The sequence below is a fragment of the Pteronotus mesoamericanus genome, unplaced genomic scaffold (assembly GCF_021234165.1).
Source record: "Pteronotus mesoamericanus isolate MK-2021 breed Mesoamerican mustached bat unplaced genomic scaffold, CSHL_Meso_final contig_557, whole genome shotgun sequence".
Classification (NCBI taxonomy): Eukaryota; Metazoa; Chordata; class Mammalia; order Chiroptera; family Mormoopidae; genus Pteronotus; species Pteronotus mesoamericanus.
In genome coordinates, this window is record NW_026555200.1 from 203,076 (window position 1) to 224,865 (window position 21,790).

Here is a 21,790-nt window from a genome sequence, read left to right on the forward strand (position 1 = left end):
AAGTTCAAACAAACAAGCACACCAACCCCAAGTGCGCCTCTGCCCGCTCCGCTCGGCCAGAAGTTGCGCGGGCGGATGCGCCGGGCAGACCCGGGGGACGCGGCCGGAGTCCGGGCCCCCAGCCTGGGACTGGCGAGCGCGGCGCTCTCGCGCTCCGGGCCCAAGTTCTGCGCCCGAGAGGCTGCGGGCTGGATTCTTTTTCGTCTTTATTTATATATTTATTCTCTCGCTCTCACTTCCCCCTCCTCCCCGCACCCCCGTCCACGCCTTTCTCCGGACCACGCTCGCTATTTCCTTACACACCAGCGTTCGCACCCCCGCCCCCTGACCCCTTGGGGAGGGAAGAAGGTGCCTCTCGGGTTTCGGGGCTTGAGGGGAGGCGACGGGGTGAGGAGAGAAAGCGAGGGGGCTTTCTCTCCGGGTAAGTTGTGCAAAAGTGCGCAACTGGAGTACGAGGAGGAGGAGGCAGCGAACGGGATCTGATAGGTTCGGACTTTTCTTTTATTTATGAGGAGAGACGGGGGCCAGGGCGGAAGGGAGCCGGGAACCAATAACGAAAAGAAATCGCCAATGAATATTTCCCCCCCTCTTTTCTAATCCCCAGCTCGACCTGGTTTTTGCGGGGAGAATTTGAACTGCCCGTTACAACAGAGGGAGCAGAGGCGGGGGCGGGGAGGAGGGAGAAGGAGAGGGGCCCACTTTGTCCAAGTGTCTCCTTTTGACGAATGGGCCGGATCCGCGCAGCGCCCAGCCCCCTGGTCGCCCACGGCCCCTCTGGCGGTCGGGCTGCATGGGAATGTCTGCCTCCGGCTGGTGGCTCCTCTGGCTCCTCGCCTTTCCTCTGGCCTCCCAGGGTCAGAGTCCGCTGTATTTCACATCTTCTCCTTCATTTCACTCACACAGTGAATTTCCGCGAGTGGGGCCGAGGGTGACTGCAAGGGAGCGATTTATGACTTTCTCTGCAAGAGTGTCTGAGCCCCGGTGTCGGCTTTGGCTCGGAGGGGTCTAGGGCTTAGAAAACCGGGTCTGCCCAGCGTTGGGGACGCGGCTCGCCCTCCGCTCCCCGCCCCCGAGCCCGAGCCCTGTCCAGCCACTAAAAACCCGCCTCCTCTTCCGGCTCCCGGACCACACCCAGAACCCTTTCCGGCAGGTAGTCGGTTCTCTGCAGCCGAACAGCAAGTTGGTGCCCAGGACCTGGGGGTCCACAGGGGTTGGAGGGGTGGAGAGGGTCAGCCCTGGGTACCGCCTTGGGTTCCTCGACTCCGAGCTCCTCTGCTCAGAATTCGGGACGGGGGTGGGGGTGCCCCAGTTGAACGGTCAAGATGGGGGATGGGGTGATCAGAGCTTCCGAAATTCTGCGCTCTCCTGGGCCGAGATACTAGACGCCCCAGCCTCGGACACTGAGTCCCGGGGGCGAAACGCCCTCCCAGCGGGGCAGGACGCCACGACTGCGGGCCTTTTGTCTCCCCCGGGAAAGAGTGTCTCCAGCCCAGTGCTGGAGGCAAAATACAATAAAATAAACCCAGCCCCCAAACTGGCCCCCGACCCCACCAGCCCGCCTCCTGCCCGCCCTCTCCTAGTGCTGGGGTCAGCTCAGGCTTGGCCTGGGGGGCTTTCCTCGGGCTGGCCCCACTGTGCTCCCTCCCCTCCCCTTTTCCTCACCTGTGACCTTTGCCCTCTCAGCGTGTGACACACTCCTTCCTCCCCCCTCTCTCCCAGCACCGGGGGCTCCTCAGGCTCTGGGGCGGGGGTGGGGGGCAGGCTCTCTCGCAATGCTGCAGGCCTACCGAAAAGCCATTAAACCCATCCCCTCCCCTGGCCCCAGAATTGAGGAAGGGGAGGCAGAGCAGCTTTAGAATTTAAAGGGGGACATCAGGGTGCCAGGCTGCCTGAATTGTAGGGGCTCACAAGGTTTTCCGGTTTCCTTTCCTCATTGGAGGTGCCACCCCACTAGGCCCACTGTCCTCTGGAGAGATTGGGAGACGAAGTTTTAAGCCATAGTGTGTGTATGTGCTAAAGATACGTTAGATTTGAGTCCCCTTTATATCTCATTTTGGTAGAGGGGCTGGTCTGCCTTGACCTCCAGAGGAGGCTGTGCATTTGCTGTACATGTATATCTAAGCAGACATAGACTTACATATACGTATGTAATACTCACCTATGTTGCATATACTGTACATTTGTTCGTTCGTTCGTTCGTTCGTTCATCCATCAGTCGCTAGTTTCCCTCTTGGCTTGGAAGGATTGAAAGCGTCTCTGTGTTGGGTGGAAGTGGCCAGCGTGTCTGTGTGTAGGTGAAGGCGGGTCTGTGTGTAGGTCTGCTGGAGGCTGCTGTCCAGTCTGAGTCTGTGTGTTTTTCAGTGAGGGTCTCTGTCTGTGTCTGTGTTTTGGAATCTCTTTCATGATGCTTTAGCGAAACTCCCAAGTGGCAAGGTGTAGGTAGTGTTTTGGTCAATACCCCTGGGGGAGAAGGCCTCTGGACACACCTGGTGGGGAGGCTGGAAGACCCTGTCCCTCTCACCTGGCTTTGCACCGGGCCTACCTCCTGAACCAGGTGGGGCCAGCGTGCAGCAGGGCCCACCAATCAACTGCTGCTGGGCACGCTGGAACCCCAGGCAAGTGGGGACCACCTAACTGTTGGCATGGTTCCTGCCCTCTCTGGCAGCCGGCTGGGAGCAGCAGGTCTGGTAGCAAGGGAGGCCCCTCCCCCACCAGCAGGCTCCCCTAAACCCAGCGCTGGCGGCGCCAACCCTGCGTTTTCACAGCTTGGGGATTCCTTGGGCTCCTGCGGGGCAGGCGGAGGGGGAGGAAGGGGGGTGTCTGTTGGAATGAGCGTGGCCGTTCTCGCCTGTTGGAGACCAATTTCACAAATGATTTTTGCAACAATTAAGAAGTGTGGCGGGGTGAAATGGCGATTTCACATCCAGCAGGGGAAAGGGGGGTTCACCTGGGAACTGGGGCGGCTGCAGCTGGAGGTGGGGGGAAATTTCCCCCCTCCTCTCATTTCCCCTTGCTCACCTTCTAGTCCCCATTTACCCCCATAGAGACATTAATCAGCTCCTAACACCTCCAATTGCTGCTGTAGGCGCCCAGGGGGCACCGGCTGTATTTCAGGTGCTGGGTTGGGCTTGGCCTGGAAAGTTTTGCCTCCAGTTCTTCATCCTATTCTGTCACTTTCTCCTTGCTTCCCCTCCCTCCGTCTTCTTCCCCCGCCCCCCACCACACACACACACACACACACACACACACACACCCCACTTTTCTGTCTGTCTCTGTTCCCCCAGTCTGTCTCACAGGCTCTTCCATCTCTTTTTGTTCATCTCTCTCTCCTCCTTGCCTTTCTGACATCTCCCAGCGGTTTCCCTCTCTTAGTCTGCTCATCTCGTCCACCGCCTCCCCCATCTCCATGGTTTCCTGAGGCATGTCAGCCCCCATTGCTCTCTGGGCTGGAACTCAGACCTGAATCCCTGCGAGAGCCCTTTGGTCTTCATGGGGTGGAGCAGAGACCTTCGGGAGGGGCCCCTTCACTGCACTGCATGTACCTCGGGCTCTCTCTCGAGGAGCACCTCCAGGCTGGGCCGGCCAGATTCCAGCACCCTCTCCCCCCGGAAATCACCCCTGTGCCAGGACTCCCTGGTGGGATAACGGGCCCCTACCACCTCTCTCTGTCTGTACTGAGATGCCCCTGCCCCTGCTCCCCACCACACACACACATTTCACTTTTAAGGGCCACAACAGTGCTAATAGAAATTCTTCCTCCCAGGTTCCCAGATTGGACCCTCCAAACCCAATTAAAACGGGAAAGAAGAACATAGGCCCACAGGTCAGGAGCAAGGCCCCAGGTTGACATCAGCTGGGGAAGCTGGCGTTTCTCTGGCTGCTCCCGCCCGACTGTGAGTGATGGGAAGTGTGAGACAACTTCCGACCACTACTGGGGCTCCCTGTCCCCTGCCCCTGTGTGCCCAGTGGTCCCTCCTTCCAGTCCAAGGGGGAGAAGGCTCTTTATTTCAGATCTCTGCAATGAGCACTTTGGGAACGCGATTGCCCAATAAATCTTCCTTTAAAGGGTGATAAATCCACCTTGAAAACCAGGGGTTTTGATTTCAGTGGGGCCTTTTGCATCTTTAGAGGCTCTGGCCAAAGACATGGACAAATGGAATTATTCAGTCCTCAAATGTTTGATAATGAGAGAGGAGGGGGTGGGGACCGAAATGGAATATCCTTGAACAAAGGACCCTCCGCAGGCTCACTCCAGGTCCCGATGCCGGAATTTTTCATTGCCACGTTTGAAGAGGCACCCTTGAGAAAGAACACCTTTTCCACACTCCCGCAATCTTTTATTATTATTTTTCTCATAAGAGTAGCTCTCTTCAAAGACAGACCTGAAATGTCTGCCCAAACCTAAATAGGGAGGAAAGGGAAACTGCACTGTTTTCTCTCTTGGCATTTTTATTTTCCCCAGAAAAATAAAATAGAGTGTATTGGGTTCCAGTTCTCAAGGTAACTAACAACTACAATAATAATAATCCAGCATCTCCCAGGCCCACGGCCAAATGGGGTTTCCCTCAGCCACCCTTTCCCTTCTTCCTGGCCCTCCCTCCTCTTCTTGTTCTCCCTCCTCCTCCTCCTCCCTCTCCGCTTTCTCCTCCCCTTCTTCCTTCTCCCTCTCAGGCTGCTCCTGGGAGCCTCTTATCTCCAGAAGTTCTGGAAATAAAGACTGTGAGGTGCAAAGTTAGAGAGAGGTGCCAGGATGCCTCTCTTGCCCACCTTGCTGCTGGGACAGCCGCCTCCCCTCCTCCTTCTCTTGTTCCCGTGGACTTGGCGCTCTTGCTGCTTTCAGAAATGCAGTCAAGGCCACCTTCACAGTGTGTTCCCCCATGTCTGGGAAACCCTCTCCTCTGCCTAATAATCCCTCTTTCCATTTCTGGTGTGGGAAAAGCACCTCCCAATAGAAGAATGCCCCTCCAATCTGGTCCCAGTGCCCTAAAGGGTGCAGGTGAGTGTGTGGAGTGTCCATGCAGGAGGCGGAGGCTCAGAACATGCATGTACCTGTAGGAGAGTATATGAGAGCATGTAAGTGTGCCTGAACTTGTGCATGTATGCCCATGTGTACACAGGAGGCAGGGGTGCATGCACAGAGAGGAGGGGGTGGAGGTGTGTGTGCAACGGACATTTGTATCCTGGAACCCCTAGAAGTCTCCTCCGAAGCCCTCAGCTGCCTGAACAAAAGACCAAGTGTTGGATCGCGCTGGGCCGCCTTCTCTGGCCCCTTCAGATCACTTCTCCAAGTTCAATTTGCACCGCGTCCAGCGTTAATGGGTTGTAGACTGCGCCCTTGGACAATTACCTTATCACAGTCGAACATCTATGGAACTGGCAAAGCATTTTCACTGAACAAATCAAAGCGGGGTGGGTAGCGGGGCCAAGCGCTGGCTGGCCCGGAGCTCTGGCTGCACACGAGTCCCAGGGAAGCTCCCAACCCAGACTAACTTTCCCTCCAGGCCCCCAGGCTTTTTGTGGGGTGGGGTGGGATGGGAATGAGGATGAAAAGATCAAACGACGCCTGATCCCCACCTCAGATCAGCTTGTTGCTGAGGGGAAGCTGATGGAATTGGGTTCCTTTGGTCCCCAGGGCTAGTACTTTCTTCTCTCCTTGGAAGCCCCCTCCTCTATCATGGGCCCACTCAGCAGGAAGGGCTCTTTCCTGGGTGCAGGAGTACTTGTTCTATGTCTGTCACCTACATTCCATAGTAGCTGCTCAATCAATATTCATTGATTGAATAAATATTCATTGAATTCAAATATTCATTGGATGAATAAATGAATTAATAAGAAATTGTAGCACAAGCAGGGTATCTGGACTCGGGAAAAGGTTGAGCAACCTGGGCTTGAATCTTGTGAGGCCAGCGATTTGCCATAATATTGAACCTTTGAGGTGCTGCCTACCGCACATGCACGCATGCTCAAACAGGACTCAAAACGTGGCCAATCAGTACGGTCTTGAGCAGCCTTGAAGCCTAGCCTTTGTCTGCAGTCAGCGCTCCACGCAGGCTGGCTCCCTTGCTCCTTGCGTCCTCTGCACTCGGCCCCTGGGACCATTTTGTACTCATCTCTGCAGTTCTGTGGTTGGGCTCTGTGTCTAGAAGAACACAGAGCGCACTCAGTAAAGAACCAAGTTGAATGATCATGTTACTCTTTGACCTTGGGCACCAGTACTAATAACCAGCTTTTCTGAATGCCCACCCTGTGCCAGGCATCTAACAACAAGCCTTTTTAATCTCCAAGCCACCCGGTGTGGTGGATGCCAGCATCTCTGTTTTACAGAAGGGTAAACGGAGACTCAGGGAGTCCAAGGTCAAATGGCGACTAGTTCTAAGTCGAAACATATTAAGTGGTAGGAAAGGGGTTCTAACTTAGGCCTCCTTGACTCCAAAGCCTGCCTTCTTTCTTGCTCCCATTTTTTTTTGGCTTGCTGCCTCAGTTTCCCCTTTTGTAAACTAGATGAACCCAGCACTGAGCACAGAGACGGGCACAGGGCAAGCACTCAAAAGGTGCTAGCAGTTGAATGAATGGAGCGGAAACATTCTAGTGACCCCAGGATGACACGGGAGTCCATGGGGTGGGCGTGGAGGGCTGTGGGACCGCAGAGCGCTGGAGCTGAGAGGGAGCCTTTGAAGTGACCTTGTCCAAGGAGTTTGCAGCTTCAGGAGCCCACCTCCCTCCTAGGGGCGGTGGAGAACCAGAAGGACTTCTGCCTGGCCAGAAAGTGCCTTGCCCCTGGGAGAAGGTGGCCAGCGCGGGGGTGCCAGGAGCCCCCGCTGGGGGCCAGGTCTTCATTGAAATGCATAGGTGGAAGGAAGAGGGCACTGCATATTTGTCTAGGTGAATTAAAAGCACAATCCCCATTTCCCAGAGGGAGCAGTTGGTTCATATTTATACATTTAGTCTTACAGGTGTAAAATAGGTTTCCTTTATGCTTATATAATAATTTTTCATTTGAATTTCAAGGCTTTATTCCCTTCTTTGGATTCAAGTCTTCCACCTGAACCCGATTCTCTCCATAACCATTAATTCCTTCATCATAAAAATGAATTCCATCTCATTCTCTATAGCGGCAGTTATAGCAGATCAAAAAGTGCCTTTGCAAAGGGGCTCCCCCCAGCTCCCCACCCCCACCCTGCTCCCACCATTGTCGTTTCCAGCGCGCCTGTCCACCCCACCCCCACCAGTGCTGAGTTTCAGAAACCAGGCCTTGGAACAGAAAAACTTACTTCTCTAGCTCAAGAAGGGGTGTGTGTGTGTGTGCGCGCGCGCGCGTGCGCGCGCGCATTTGTGCTGTGCAAAATGCTCTTCAGCTTCAGAAGAGCAACAACAACAATAATAATGGCGACTTGGTTCTCATGACAAGCCAGGCGCTTGCTAGGCAGTTGGCATACGTTGCACTCTGAAATGCTTATACACATCCATGAAGTAGGTGCCAGTATCTTCATGTTACAGGCGAGGAGATAAAAGTCCACCAATGTGAAGTAAACTGCCCAGGGTCACACAGCTAAGAGATGGCAGGGCTTAAAATTAAAAAAAAAATTATTAAATATTTTACATAGACATTATAATAGAGTGGGCACTTAGAGATATAGTGGGCGCCCTCACGTGCCCCTCCCCTACCTCATTTTCTTTATTTTTCTTCCAGAATAAACTGCAATCATGAATTTAGCACAAATCATTTCTATGTACGCTGTAGTAGGTGGAATAACGGCCCCTAAAGACATCTGGTCTCGATCCCTGGACCCTGTAAATGTTATCTTACAATGCAAAAGGCCCTTTGGTGTTGGGACTAAGTTAAGGCTCTTGAGATGGGGAGGTTATTCTGGATTATGGGGGGCGGGCTTGAAGTGCCATCCCAGGTGTTGTTGTAAGGGAGAAGAAAAGGGAGGCTTGACAGAGTAGGAGAAGGTGCTGTGATGGTGGAGGCAGATTTAAGTGATGTGGCCACAAGCCAAGGAATGCTGGCAGCTCCCAGAAGGTGGAAGAAGGAATGGATTGTCCCTTAGAGCTCCTTGTGACACCTTGGTTTTGGCCCAGTGAGAGTATGATTTGAGACTTCTGACCTCCAGGGCTGTGAGAGAGTAACTTTCTGTTTTAAGTCACCAAGTTTGTAGTAATTTCTCATGGCAGCTGCAGGAAACTAATACATGTGCTTTTATAATTTCACTACATATTTACACTAACATATGTAGCTTTTACAGTTTATATATGGTAAGCCTGTGGGCATCAGGCTGAAGCTTGCTTTTCTTGCCCCACATCATGTTTTTGAGATTTGTCCTTACTGACACAGACGGATATTGGTTTAGGGGCACGAAGGATTCTAACTTGCCAGGCAGATGCACGGGATCTGAAACGGTCCCGTTTCACCTCTGCAGGATGCTCTGACAGGGAGGCTGAGGTCCTTCCGGCTGCCACATTCTCAAAGGGCAGAGCCACACCTGTGCTCTCTGTGATCCCAGGTGGTGGGGGCTGAGGGGAACACGGCTCCGCCATGTGCCATGTCTCACTGGAGCATGGGGGGAGGTGTGGGGACCTGGTTTCTAGTGAACTTGGGATTCTGTGTCTCTGAGACCTTGGAGAGCCAGGGGTTCAAAGCCATGTAAGAGAGAGATGCTCAGATGGAACAGAGAATGGGTGTGCACACGTGTGTGTGCAGGGTATGTGCTTGTGTGTGTGCGCGCACATTAGTGTGGGCTCCTTGAGGTCACAGGCGCTGCCTGCCTCTCCCCCCAGGAGAAGGAGTGAATAAGTGTGGGAGTGGGAAGGGGGTTGGTGATCCGCCCTGTAAATAGAGGTATCTGTCTATATATCATTGCACAAGCTGATGGCCATTGTTAGGTTCTGACTGAATAAACAGTTATATTTCGTGAATGAAGGTGCTGTGAGCACTTTTGCTGAAGCCCTTTACAGTGTATAGGATTTCCATGCTTGTATTTAAAAAACCCAATTCTTGCCTCAATATTGAGTGGTTTAAGCCAGGTTATTATTATCCCCAGGTGAAGGCAAACTGGGCTTAGGGTGGAGAAGCGGTTTTCCTGGTGTCGCAGAGCACGCAGCTGGCACAGCTGGGGGTTACAGGCAGGCGGGTCCAGGCAGTGGGCTTGCAATACAGCACAGGCTCTGTGCCATGGCAGGCTCTGTCTTAACCTTGGGCTTAGTCCTCATGAGCTGGGCTGCCTGGGACTAGTTACTTAACCTCTCTGGAATTTTATTTCCTCATTTAAGAAACGAGCACAGTTAACACTTAGCTTGTGAGGGATTGCTGGAGAGAAAACACGGCTCCGGTGGCTGACGCTTAGCAGGGCGCGGGCAGCGGCGACTTCTGTCGCTTATCCTCAGTGAATATTATTCTTCCTCTTGCAGTCCTGGGCCACAGCCTGCATTCCACCAAAAATGACCAGGGACATTTAGAGAAGCAAAAGCAGCCAAACCAGCTGTTTGCAAACCAACTGTTATCACCAGGGGGCTTAAATTATCCTTTTTGGGGGGTCACTGGGGCGTGATGACCTGTGACCTGTACAGCCAGCAGGGGTAAGAGCCCAGCAGATTTGGGGTCATCTAGGACTTCTGGAAAGACCTGATCGACCACTTTCCAATCTGGGGTGTTTCATTATGTAGGGGGCAGTAAATCAAAGCAACTGCCCCAGGCTACAAACTTAAAAGGGCCCCGGGCTGATGGAACTTGGCAGGGAAGATGTTGATGGAGGAGGAACTTATAGCTTCCCTGCCTGGTTACCAAATGACTCCGATGGTAACAAAGTTACACACAAGGGAAAGGACCCAGCAAAAATCAAACTGAGAAGTAAATGACAAACTAGAGAAAAATGCTTTCTCTAGTTTGTCATTTGCTGCCAGAAGGCTAATGTCTTTGCTATGTAAAGAGCTCTTACAAATCAATAAGGATGATGAACAGCCCCTAGGCAAAGGCCATGCACAGGCAATTTATTAAAGACGTCCCTGAAGGCTTAGAAGCATATGAAAAATGGCCAGCCTTACCAAATACCTAAGACAAACAAATGAAAACAATGAGAGACCATGCTCACTCATAAAAGTGTCAGTTGTAAGAGAGGAAATGATACCCAGGAAATGATATCCATGGATGGTTCTGGAAGCTGGGACTCTGGTAGACTGTGAAAGAGTAAATAGGTACCAGCTTCTTGAAGGGCAACTTGGAAAGTATGTTTCAAAAGCTGTACAATGCTTAAAATGGTCCTTGGATTATCACTCTGTCCTTCTAGGGATTTGCCACATGTATGTGCAGAGATATACCAGTAAGTATGTTCATCACAATTTTTTTTTAAAAGAATGGTTTTCTTAATCTTCATCTGAGGACATATTTATTGATTTTAGAGAGAGGGTAAGGGAGGGAGAAAGAGGGAGAGAAACATCCATCGGTTGCCTCTTGTATTTGCTCTGACTGGGGACTGAACCCGCAGCCCAGGCATGTGCCCTGACCCACGACCTTCTGGTTTACAGGATGATGCTCCAACCAACTGAGCCACACTGGGCAGGGCACAACTTTTTTTATAATAAGGACAACTTGAAAAAAACACTTCAGTGATAGGTTATTGACAGATATATTTTGAAACATTTATCCGATGGGATACTGGAGCCCTCACAAAGATACATGGTAAGAGGCAACACTTGCATAGTGTTTCCTTGGCTCCCTGCTAGCAACCATCGTGAGTGCTTTACATACATTCATTCTTGTAATCCCGTTTGAGCTAACTACTACTGTTATCATCCTAATTGTTTTGGTGAAAAAATGAGGCACAGAGAGGTTAAGTAACTGGTCCGTGGTCCCTTAGCTAGGAAGTGGCACATACCAATGTGAACTCAGATAGTCTGACTCCAGGGTCTGTGTTTTTCACTGAACTGCCTCTCAGAATTTTTAAAGACCTGACAAATGTTCATGAAACATTGAGTGAAAAAAGGCAGCTTCCAAAACTGCATGATCCCGTCTCTCTCTCTCTCTCACACACACACACACACACACACACACACACACACACACGCACGCACGCACATTATACAGATGTATAGAAAAAAACCCTAGAAGCAAGTATACCCAAATGATCAGTGAATCCTACTAAGAGGTGAGATGTTGGGTGGTATTTATTTTCTCCTTTTTGCCTCCAAGCATTACAAAAAAAATTTTTTTTTGTAACGAGAATTATAACTTGTAAAAAATAAGGACATCTGAGTGAAAGCTATTACAATGAAAGGAAACAGACTTTGGGCCCACGTTCATGCCTCGGAGGCTAATTACCCCGATCCAAAGTCAAGGCAAAAAAGTGAGATTCATGGGACCCTCCTGATGTTCCTGCAGACCCTGCACCGTCTGTCCCTTCCTTTCCCCCGTGTGTGAATTACCTCTACCCACCAACAGCGCCAGCGCCAGAAACACACATTGTGGGACGCCCACCATGTGCCAGCCTCAGGAAATGGATGGGCAGAAATGGCTGGCACGCTTGGAGTTTTTGGGAAGCTCAGGTGCCGACCACCTCTGCTCGACCTTGAGTCTTGCTCGACTGCCACATTTTTCTGTCCCCAAATAAATCAAGTTTTCTTTTGGCTCCTTTGTCCCAACCACTCGGATAGCTTCAATGGCTTAGAACGTTAACCCTTGAAAGTGTCCCGCCCCAGCAGCGTCAGCACACCTGGCGACGTGTCGGAAATGCGGCTTCCCAGGCCTTCCTCCAACCTGCAGAATCAGAAACTCTGGCTGGGTGAGGGAGGCAGCAACCTGTGTTTTAACTAGCCTTCCAGATGATTCTGATGCTCGCTAATGTGTGAAAGGCCCGAAATCGCAGGGACCGCCAGTGCTGGTTTAGAGTAGTTGAGGGAGAGAGAGGCATTTGTCATTTTCTCCGATGCCCCCAACGTGGCTGGCTCTGCTAAACTCCTTTCTGAAATCCTGAAAACGGGCTCCGGAAAATGAGTTAGTCTTTCCTCTTTCCCCCTCCCCTCCCTTAGAATGCTGCTGACAGCTGATTAATGGGGAATGACTCTCCAAAGATTTCTTTACATATATTAGGTTAGGGAAGGCTTTGAAAACTTTTTGTGCCGATTGTGCCTGCCAAGATCCCCTTCTTCGGCTCTCCCTGGGGATGGAGAAGTTGCAGTCATCTCTTTGAAATTTAGACAATGACCTCTATGCCTGTACCTCTCTGGGCAGTGCTGGACTGGGAGCCAGGGGCCTGCCTGGGTTCCCACTTGGGCTCCAGCATGGAGTCGCTGGATGACCTCGGACAAGTCACTTCCCCCGTGGTCTGCACGTGCCCCTCCATTTAACTGTGGGCTCAGATGGTCCGTGCGCTTGCCTCCCTGATTTCAAACCTGGAAATTCTTTTCTGTTCTGAATTTCCAGAGCTGGGCATTATGAAGGTGGTTCATGGAGGAGTTATTTTTTCACAAAGTGATGGATCTTAGGGACAGAACCCACGGAGTTGTGGGAGACTCTGTGTGCGCGCGCATGCGCCTGTGGGTGAGTCTGGGCCCTAAAGACTGAGATGGCTGAAGTCCGTAGCGAGGACAATGTAGATGAGTGCAGCTAAAAAGGGCAGATTTTGGTTTTCTTCATCTCTGGAAGGACAGGTTAACTAAAGAGTGTTGGCTGGTACTGGGTTGCCGCGAATGGCAAAATATGGGCCATTCCAGCATTCTCTCTGAAAAGGCAAACGTTTTCCACGTGCTCATGGATGCCCATGGTTTTCCATTAGAGCTGAAGCAGAGCATCCCTGGAATGGACTGGGAGGCCTTTAAATAAAGGGAGTCCTTCAGAGGCGAATTCTTTATCTTCCCTTCAAGTGAACAGCAAACCCTAGCAGGGCTGACCCACCCGCGGCCCACAAAGGCTATGAATGCGGCCCACCACAAAATCGTAAGTTTACTTAAAACCTTTTTCTGCTCATCAGTTTTCGTTAGTGTGTGTGTATTTAATGTGAGGCCCAAGACACCTCTTCTTCTCCCAGTGTGGCCCAGACACGCCAAAGGGTTGGACACCCCTGCCCCAGAGGGTGAGAGTGGGGGGGGCAGTGGGGACGTCCTGCTGAACCAAGCCTCCCACGTTGCGAGCCAAGATTTGGAGTCCCCGGAACCTGGGGTGGGCGTGCAGGGGTGTGGGGGGCTGAGCCAGTTGCTCCCTGGGGTGGGCCTGCAGGGGTGTGGGGGGCTGAGCCAGTTGCCTCCAACTACAAGCGGCCTCGTCACTTTATCCCCAATGCCATGAAATGTAAGAGTTTGAGAAGAGAGCGCCTACACTTTCTCGGTGGGCCATGTCCACCGTCGGCAAGGAAAAGAACACCCTACCTTGTCCGCTTCAGCTGGGTGATGTCCCCGGACCCACAGCTGGGTCACATGTCCACCCACTCACAGCCGGCTACAGCTTGCTGCTCCCACAGCCTCTGCCCGGTACAGGGAGACTTGGTGCACCCACTGCTGCAGGCGCAGGCGTGGCTGCCCACGCAGTAAGCGGGAGCCAGGGATCAGGATTTCCTCCTATGGCTGCCTCTGCCCCGGGCCAACCGTCAGTTTGGAGGTCATGCCCCGCTGTCCAATACGGACACCAACTGTGACTCCCAAGCCATAGAGCTCATAATCTTAATCTTCAACACATGTGATAGTCTACGGTTCAGATCCTCTGACACTGCAGCTCTGTGGTTTTGGGTGCCTCAGTTTACCCCTCCATGTGGGGATAACAACAGTGCCTACCTCTTAGGGACTGATGGGAGATTAAGTGAGGTAATGCGGGAAAAGCACTTAGCCCAGTGGCCGACGCTTAGTAGTTGCGCAATACGTGATTATTATTGTTACAGAGTCTTCACAAATGTTTACTGAATCTGATGGGCCAATGTGGACACAAAAATGGGAAACAGTTCCAAGGGGCTTGGGTTCGAATCCTGACTCTGCCATTTCCCAGCTGTGTGACTTTGGGCAGGAGGCTTCACCTGTTTGAGCCCCTGTCTCCCCACGGCTCCAGGGCATCTGCTGCAGAGAGTTGTCCAGGCAGATGAAAAATCAGGGCCAGAGCAACCTGAACACAGGCGAAACCCCAGGCAGGACAGGGGAGCCCTGAAGACTTGCTATTTGAATCTATTGATTTTTCCTGGTGATTCAAACGACATGCCCAAGGACGCATGGCCAGTTAAGTGGCGGCATCAGGTAGATGACAGCCGGTACTTAGATCTAAAAGGAAGCTCCTGACTCTGAGACAAAACCATCCCGGGTGGAACCAGCCAATGGAGAGGAACGAGGTTCTCCTGCAGGAGGTCGTGTGTCCCCCAAAGCCCCACTGCCTCTCAAGGCCTGGCTTTTCTCTCCTGCCCTCGGCAGAGGCAACATCTCTGGGAGGCGGTCAGGCGCAGCCTGCAGCCCAGAAGCTTCCCTGCTTGTGATCTGGGTTCCCTGACAGGCGTAGAGCAAAGGAGTGTTTAGGCCGTTGGCAAGCTGGAAGCCATTTCAAAGGGCAGCCTGGCTCTTGAAATATTCCCTGAAAATATTTGAAAGGAAAAAAGTTTTTGATTCATAAAAGCAGCACTAGCTCTTTGCAAAATACATAGCACAAATGAAGACGACTGCCCCTCACGGAGCCGTTCCCTGTATTTGCATGTTTTTGCTGCCGGTATTTTCCGTCGCTACATTTGCAACGACGCTATGGGTTCGTGGGCCATTTTACTCAAAGTCTATGTGGAAATAGATCTTCATGTCCTTAGTTTCTGTTGGTTTGTTTTGCAGGCAGTCTATGCAATAGCTACATTATGTTTCGTCATATGGACATAGCAGTTTCAATAGCCATTCCCGCCAGAGACTCTGGTTGCTTTACCCTCCCCCCAGAATAAATAATGCTGTGATGAGCCCCCTGGCACACCTGTTATATGAAAGCCCCAGGGAACAGTGAAGCCCAGTAGGCACCATTTTCCCATCGCTTGGAATGGGACCAAAGCTCGCTTTGGCTCCAAATGCCTACAGTCAGATCCTTCCAAGAAAGGACATTCCCGCTTCTATTAATTGGGCAATTTGGAAACCTGGGCTTGAGTAAAAATATTATTTTTCCGAGTCATTCTCAAATTGCATATTCACCCAGTGAGAGCAGCCAATTGAAGCAAGGGAAAAGAAAACAAAACCCCAAACTTAGAACCAGCTGTGCCGTGTTGTGTAGACAAAATAACCCTTTGACGGACCGACCAGATCAGCTTTTTGACCTGTTGATTCTCACCAACGTCAGAGAGACTTCAGCTGTTCCAATGGTTTGAATTTTGCTGTTTGTTTCTTCTTCTTTCGGTTGGTTTGTTGTGCAAACTGTATTTCAATATTATTTAAAATGAAAAGGGAGAAAAATATGCTCATACACACCAGTGAAATCAGACTAATTCTGCCTTTTTCTCTTCCTCCCTCTTTTCTTCCCTTCCTTCCTTCCTCTCTCCCTCCTTCCTTTCATCCTTTTTTACATTTAAAAAAATTTGTGGTGAAATACACATATGTAACACCTTGTTTTAACCACCTTAAACTGTACAAAACAGTGGCATTTACTATACCCACGGCGTGATGTAGCCAGCACCGCTGTCTGATTCTAGAATGTGCTCACCGCTCCCGAAGGAACCAGAAACCCATTTCTCCCCTGACCCCAGCCCAAAGAAACTGCTCATTTCCTCTGTCTCTGCAGATTTGCCCATTCGGGATATTTCTGGTGAAGGGATTCATACGATATGCGCCGTTTGGTGTCTGGCTTCTCTCAGCATAACGTTTTCCTGGTTCATCCGTGTGGCAGCATGAATCGGGACTGGCTGCCTCCTCGGGCTGGGTAACGTTCTGCTCTAAGGGCAGACCTGTTTTGGACGTGCGGAGTCTGGCGTTGACATCCTGCCGTGGTGGGGCGGATGGATGGGGGCGTGGTGATGAGGCTGCCTGAAGACACGGGCAGACAGTATCCCATGTGTCAATTGTCTGGGTCACTTGGCCTGTGTCGGCCACAGAGGTAACCGAAATTGGCTTTTGGATGAGGATGCCTAAGTGGGTCATCCAGACTGGTTGGGGATGTTGGGTTTCCTCTTCTTTAAAAAATAAATGGAGTCATTTTTTAAAGGGTAGCGGAGAATTAATTGGTTAATTCAGATCATGAGTTGCATTATTGTTATTCCCCAGCTAAGCAATCAGTATGATCTGTTTCCTCTCTGACATTTCATTTTCCTTTTGTGTAAGTCCCAGCTTCACTATTTATTCACGGGTCATCTTGGCTGGACCATTTTCCTCACCTGCTTGTCTTCTACAGCTGTTGAGAGGATGGAATAAGTTCTAAACGCAACTGCAAATCATAAAAAACTTTTAAAATCAATTAAAAAACCCCAAGGGCTAGGTTATAGTTGGTTTATATACCCACTTATCCCTATAACAATAAAACATGATTAAAATAAGACAAAGGTCCTACAGGTCTATTGAAAACAGGATAAAAGAAGAAGATACAGAGTAATTGAAGGTGGTTGTGGGGGAAAGAGTAGAATTAGAAACTTAGGTTGAGAGAAACTATGGTAGTTGAGTATAAAACAGTGCTCTGAGCTTCTTAGTGGCTAAAGCAAAAAGGGAAAGCAAGGGGGTTTAATCAGTCTGATGCATGGTCTCTCAGCCTAAGTATCATTGGCATGTCAGGTTGGATAATTCTTTGTTGCATGGGCCATCCTGTGCCCTGTAGGATATTTAGCAGCATCCCTAGCCTCCATCCTCCAGATGCCAAAGCACCTTTCCCCTCCTCCCCTCTTAGTTGTTGCCATTAAAAATGTCTCTGGACATGACCTAATGGCCTCCGGGGTAAACATCGCCCTGCTTGGGGACTGACCTAATGAAAGGAAGCAAACCTTGACATGGGGCCTTCAGATTAAGGGCCAGACAATGGGACCACCAAGCCCCTCAGGATCCAGTCTCAAAGTCCAAAGACACATTCTTTTCCTCGCCTGTGTTGCTCCCAGTCTGTGAAGACACGAGACCCAGCTCCGGTGACTTCCGTGAGCCTAATCTCCGGGCAATGTAACTGTTCCTTCTAGCTCATGATCGTTTTCCTTGGTGAAGTGCAAGTGTCAGGCGCCAGCACAGTGCCTCCTGGGCGCCTCGCCAGCTTTCTCTCACCAAAGCCTTGCATCGTGTCCTTTCTTGTCATATCTCATTTACAGATGAGGACACTGAGGTTTCCAGAGGTTCTGCTGCTCGCCGAACACCAAGCTCCAAGTGACCGAATGGGCATCGGCACCAGGATCTCCCGGTCCTTGTACTTCTTACCCTCTGGTGGGTAGAGGCCAAGGATGCTGCTCAGCATCCCACTGTGCACATGACTGTCCCTACAACCCAGGATCATCAGCCTGAGGCGTCAATGGCACCAAGTGTGGGAGCCGCTGCCCCAGACGGTGGGCCCGTAGCAGGGGAGATGGGCCCGGTGGGATGCGGGGTCTGGGGGAGAAGGGGAGAGGGCGAGTGTGATGATGGAGTCGGTGGGCAGCTGGTGCCTCCCCGCCAGGCCGGAGGCCTCCCCCGCGCCCCCTCCCACCTCCTGGACTGGAGACCCAGACTTGGGTGTGCCCCCATTTCAGCTGATACCGGCCCAGGCAGCCACTATCCCTGGCGTCTTTAAGATTCCGGACACATTTCTTTCTCTTGAGTTGATGAGGAAAAGTTGGAAGGTAAATGTATAATCCTAGACCTGCAGAACCACCCGAGATGGTATTTCCGAGAGTCCCGGGAGGGATTTGGGGTCGGGCAGGATGGGGGACAGGCGCTGCCACTGCCTGCTGATGACAGGGCTGCCGCACCTGGCGGGCCCACGGCGCCGGCTGCACCCTCGCTGGCTCCTTCATCCACAGGGCGGGAACAGCAACAGCCCCCAGCCCACGGTTTAGTGGCGAGGCCTCAGTGAGATAATACTGGCTCTCACCCTGTGTTAACTAACGCTGGTCATTGTTATTGTCAGAATCAGGACTGTCCTTAGGTGATATCTAGTCCAACCCCCTGGCTGACCGAGGAGGGGAAGGGAGGCTCAGAGAGGCAGCTGCCCAGCTGGACACCCTCCCGTGGGTGAGAGGAGACGCGGGGCTCTGCCTCCCAGCCCGATGCCCCGCGCCCGCGCTGGGCCCATCCCGGACAGAGCAGGAATTTCCTCCTGAGCTTGGAGACACCTTCTCCAGCCTTTCCCTCCCTGAACCAATTTGTAATTAATGGCTTGCGGCCCGTCCCTCCCGCCTCCGAGGCAGACCTGCTAAACCTGTATGAGAAGCTGCTGTGGGCCGGGCAGCCTCTCTGTTCCGGCCCCTTTGTCCCTTTGCTCCTGCGGGAGGGAAGGGGAGGATGGGCCACCTCCCCACCGCGGCCTCCCCAGCTCTTTCCTGCTAGCCAGTAATCCACCTTGTCTAGGCTGCAATTTGCGGTTGGTGCTGAGGCCATTCCGGGGGCTGGTGCCCCGCGGGGGGAGGGGGCGGCAGGGGCTCCCAGCGGCCATCTGAAGAATCCGGGAGGTGCTGGGGGGTCCGCGGTTGAGAGGGATGAGGACAGGGGTGGGTTCCAGGCCCAGCCAGGGAGCCTCCCCTCTCCTGCCCCGGAGCCCTGTGGGCGATGCCACCGCAGCCGGAGTTCCGGGAGTTGGGGCGTCTTTGCCACAGCTGCTGACTTTGGCAAAAAAGAAATCCTCCTACTTAACATACCCTCCTTCCAGATAGACAGGGGGGTTGAAGTGCGCTGTGGAAAGGGAAGACAATCTCGTTACTAATGCACCATGAAGTACAATAAATATTCTGCTGACAGACTCCAAACCCGGGAAACAATTCTGAAACCCTAAAAAATAATAATAATAAAGAAAAAGAACCCAAACCTTCCTGAAGCCTCTTTCTTCTTTGGTAAAATTTTATTAAGATGGGAAGGGAAGTCACGCTCCCTCCCTGCATGCCCTCCCCCGCCCCCACCTCTCTTTTGGGTCAAGCTCCGTCTTCTTGTGCTGAGAACTCGTTCCTGATTTTACCACTTTGAGATCAGAGGGCCTGGCAAGTGGGTCGGGACGCGGTGCCCTTGTCCAGAACCCTCCTGGTAGACTGAGGCTGTCGCAGAGCCGACCAAATAAATACCTCCCAGTCCCCACCCCTCCCCGCACCCCAGAAGCACACCTGGCTTCAAAACCGGCTCCGTTTTTTTCATTAAATCCGAGAGTCATACGGAAGGAATGACCTGGCTACTTCAATTAAAATTTCTTCCTTTCAAATCATAAGGTTCCATTTCCTTCGGAGGTGGTAGTATCTTGCAGGAGGGAGGTGGGGTTTAAGACGCGGGGCTGCATTTGAATGTTTGGTCTTGATAGGAGATAGGGACCAGCATGGAAAATCATCTTTATCACCCCAATATGGAAGGTAAAGCGTGTGGCCTGGGCCGGCATACCAAGCGGCCTGTGAGCCCTCCTTATCGTAATCCCAGGAGCGGTCCCCCCCTCGCCGTCACCTCTGCTATTCCAGGCAAGTGTCAGCTGTCTTCCCTTCTGTAGGGAGCCAGATAGCACCGAGCTGGGCTGGCGCAGCGGGCTTAATAAGAAGTGAAAATTGCTCCCAAGGAAAGTTTCCGAGGAATTAACTTCTGATGGGTGGAGGCGGAGGGAGGGCCGTGAGAGGCGGGAGCAGGAGGAGGAAGATGAGTAGCTGGGTGAGGACAAGGGGAACGCTGGCCGTGTGTGAGGAACGACGGGCAGCCTTGGATGTATCCAGACGGGACAGGTTGCTCCAAAAGGGAAAGACAGGAGGGCCAGCAGCGCCCTTTGGGACCTAGAGAGGCCCGGTTGCACAAGGGGGTGCCCCTGAGTTCTCCTTCCGGTGCCCGTTGTGCACAGGCTGGGCTGTGCGTCTGTCCAGCCCAGAACGCATGTGGCTGGGTCGGAGGGAGCTTTGGCCTGATGCCTCTGTGGATCTCTCTTCTCTGAGCATCCTGGCCTCTCCCAGGCTGTTTAAACACAAGCTTCCCATCCCTGCGCAGAGGGCTCTACAAAACGCTGCCTTCCAGCCCTTATTGGTAAATATTTCTTGAGCACCTGCTACGTGCCTGATGCCATTCCAGGTCCTGCATACCCAGCACGGAATAGGAGGGGCCACATGAGCCTGAGAAGACAGGGCAAGTGTGTGTACAGCAAAATAAGCACCTTGCTGTACACACACACACACACATACACACACACACACACACACACACACACACACCTCCCCACCCCTGAGAGAGCATGAAGGATCAGGCGCGGCCATGGATGATGGAGCAGCCACATTTTAGCCTTGAGACCTCGGGCAAATCGCTTTTCCGCAGGCCTCAGACTCTCCGTCTGTAAAATGGGGATGGAAAACCCACATTTCTCACGAGGTGAGTTAGATATGAAGGCATAGTGCTCAGCACAGAGCCCAGTTTGTAGTAAATGCCCAATACAGCTTTGTTCAGGTCCATGATCAGCCAGGAGAAGTGGAAGTTCTGAGCATGAGAACATGTGGGAGGAAGCTGGGGAGTCTCCTCGGAGAGCCTGTTGTCACACAGCGCATACAGGAAACCGCTGGAGCTAGGCCTCCCGGATGTGACTCCTGGCGCACCTGCCTCCCACCTGTGGGATCCTGGGCAAGCATTTGTCCTCTGGCCTCAGTTTCCTCACTTGGAGATGGAGGTGTTAGTAGCGACGTTACAGGGCCATGGCAAGCATTAAAACGTTACTATGGAAGGTGCTCAATTGCATTTAAGTGGGAGCTCTTATCCAAGAGTCTGATACTCGTTTGACCCTGTGTCCGGCGCCTCAGTGTCCGGCTGAGGTGGGAGCAAGTAAAGGAGCTTGGGCCGCTGGCTTCGTCCCTGGGTGGACGCTGATGCAAGGTTCACACATTTCTCAAATAGAAGTTACAGGGCCACCGGGGACTGGAGGGGCTGGTGCAGTGCATTGTGGGTCTGGTAATTCGCAGGGACCCTCAGGACAGCTAATGAGACAAGACATCCAGAGAGGGCGTGTGAATTTCCTAAGGCCACACGGCAAGCTGGAAGGACGCAGGCCCGAGCCCACCACTCCTGCCTGCCCTCGCCTGGTCCCAGCACGGGCGCGTGGAAGGGGTGATGGGGGAGAGGAGCCCTTTCGGTTTGAGCTTCGGGGGCCAGAGCGATCATCCCTGAGTGACTGGGTGCTGACACCGTCCCACCTCCCGTTTCATACTCCTGCATCCCCAGGACCGTCTCTCCCCTGGGCTCTCAAAGCCCTTTCGGTGAGAAGGCCGCCATTAACTCAGAAATATCCTCCCTGCCAGCTGGGAGGAGAAGTGGGTGGTCTGCGCAAGGTACTGAGGAGTTAACCTCAATTAGGTCCTTCGGATTCAGCCCTCCAGGGCTGTCAGGTGGCTCTGGGATTTGTCAGGGCGCGGGTAGTGCTGGCCGGGAGGCTGGGAGGGGCTGGCGGGTCTCTGGCAAAGCTGATTTATCCACAGTACCACTTCCTGATTTTCAGTGCAGCCCTGCCGGTGCGGGAGCGATCGTCCCATTTTATAGCAGCAGAGCCCCAGAGAGGCGCCCCCGACTCCCGTAAGGTCACACAGCAAGCCAGGAGCAAGGCTGCGATGGAACCCCAGCCACTGCTGTCACCAGACACAGGGTGGCCTCGGGAGGAGCAGGGCCTGGGGACAGGGTGTCCGGCCTTCTGTCAGCACGCTGCGTGACTCGGGGCTGTCACGGACTATCTCTGAGTGGGACTCTGAAAGGACCTTCAGGGTCAAGG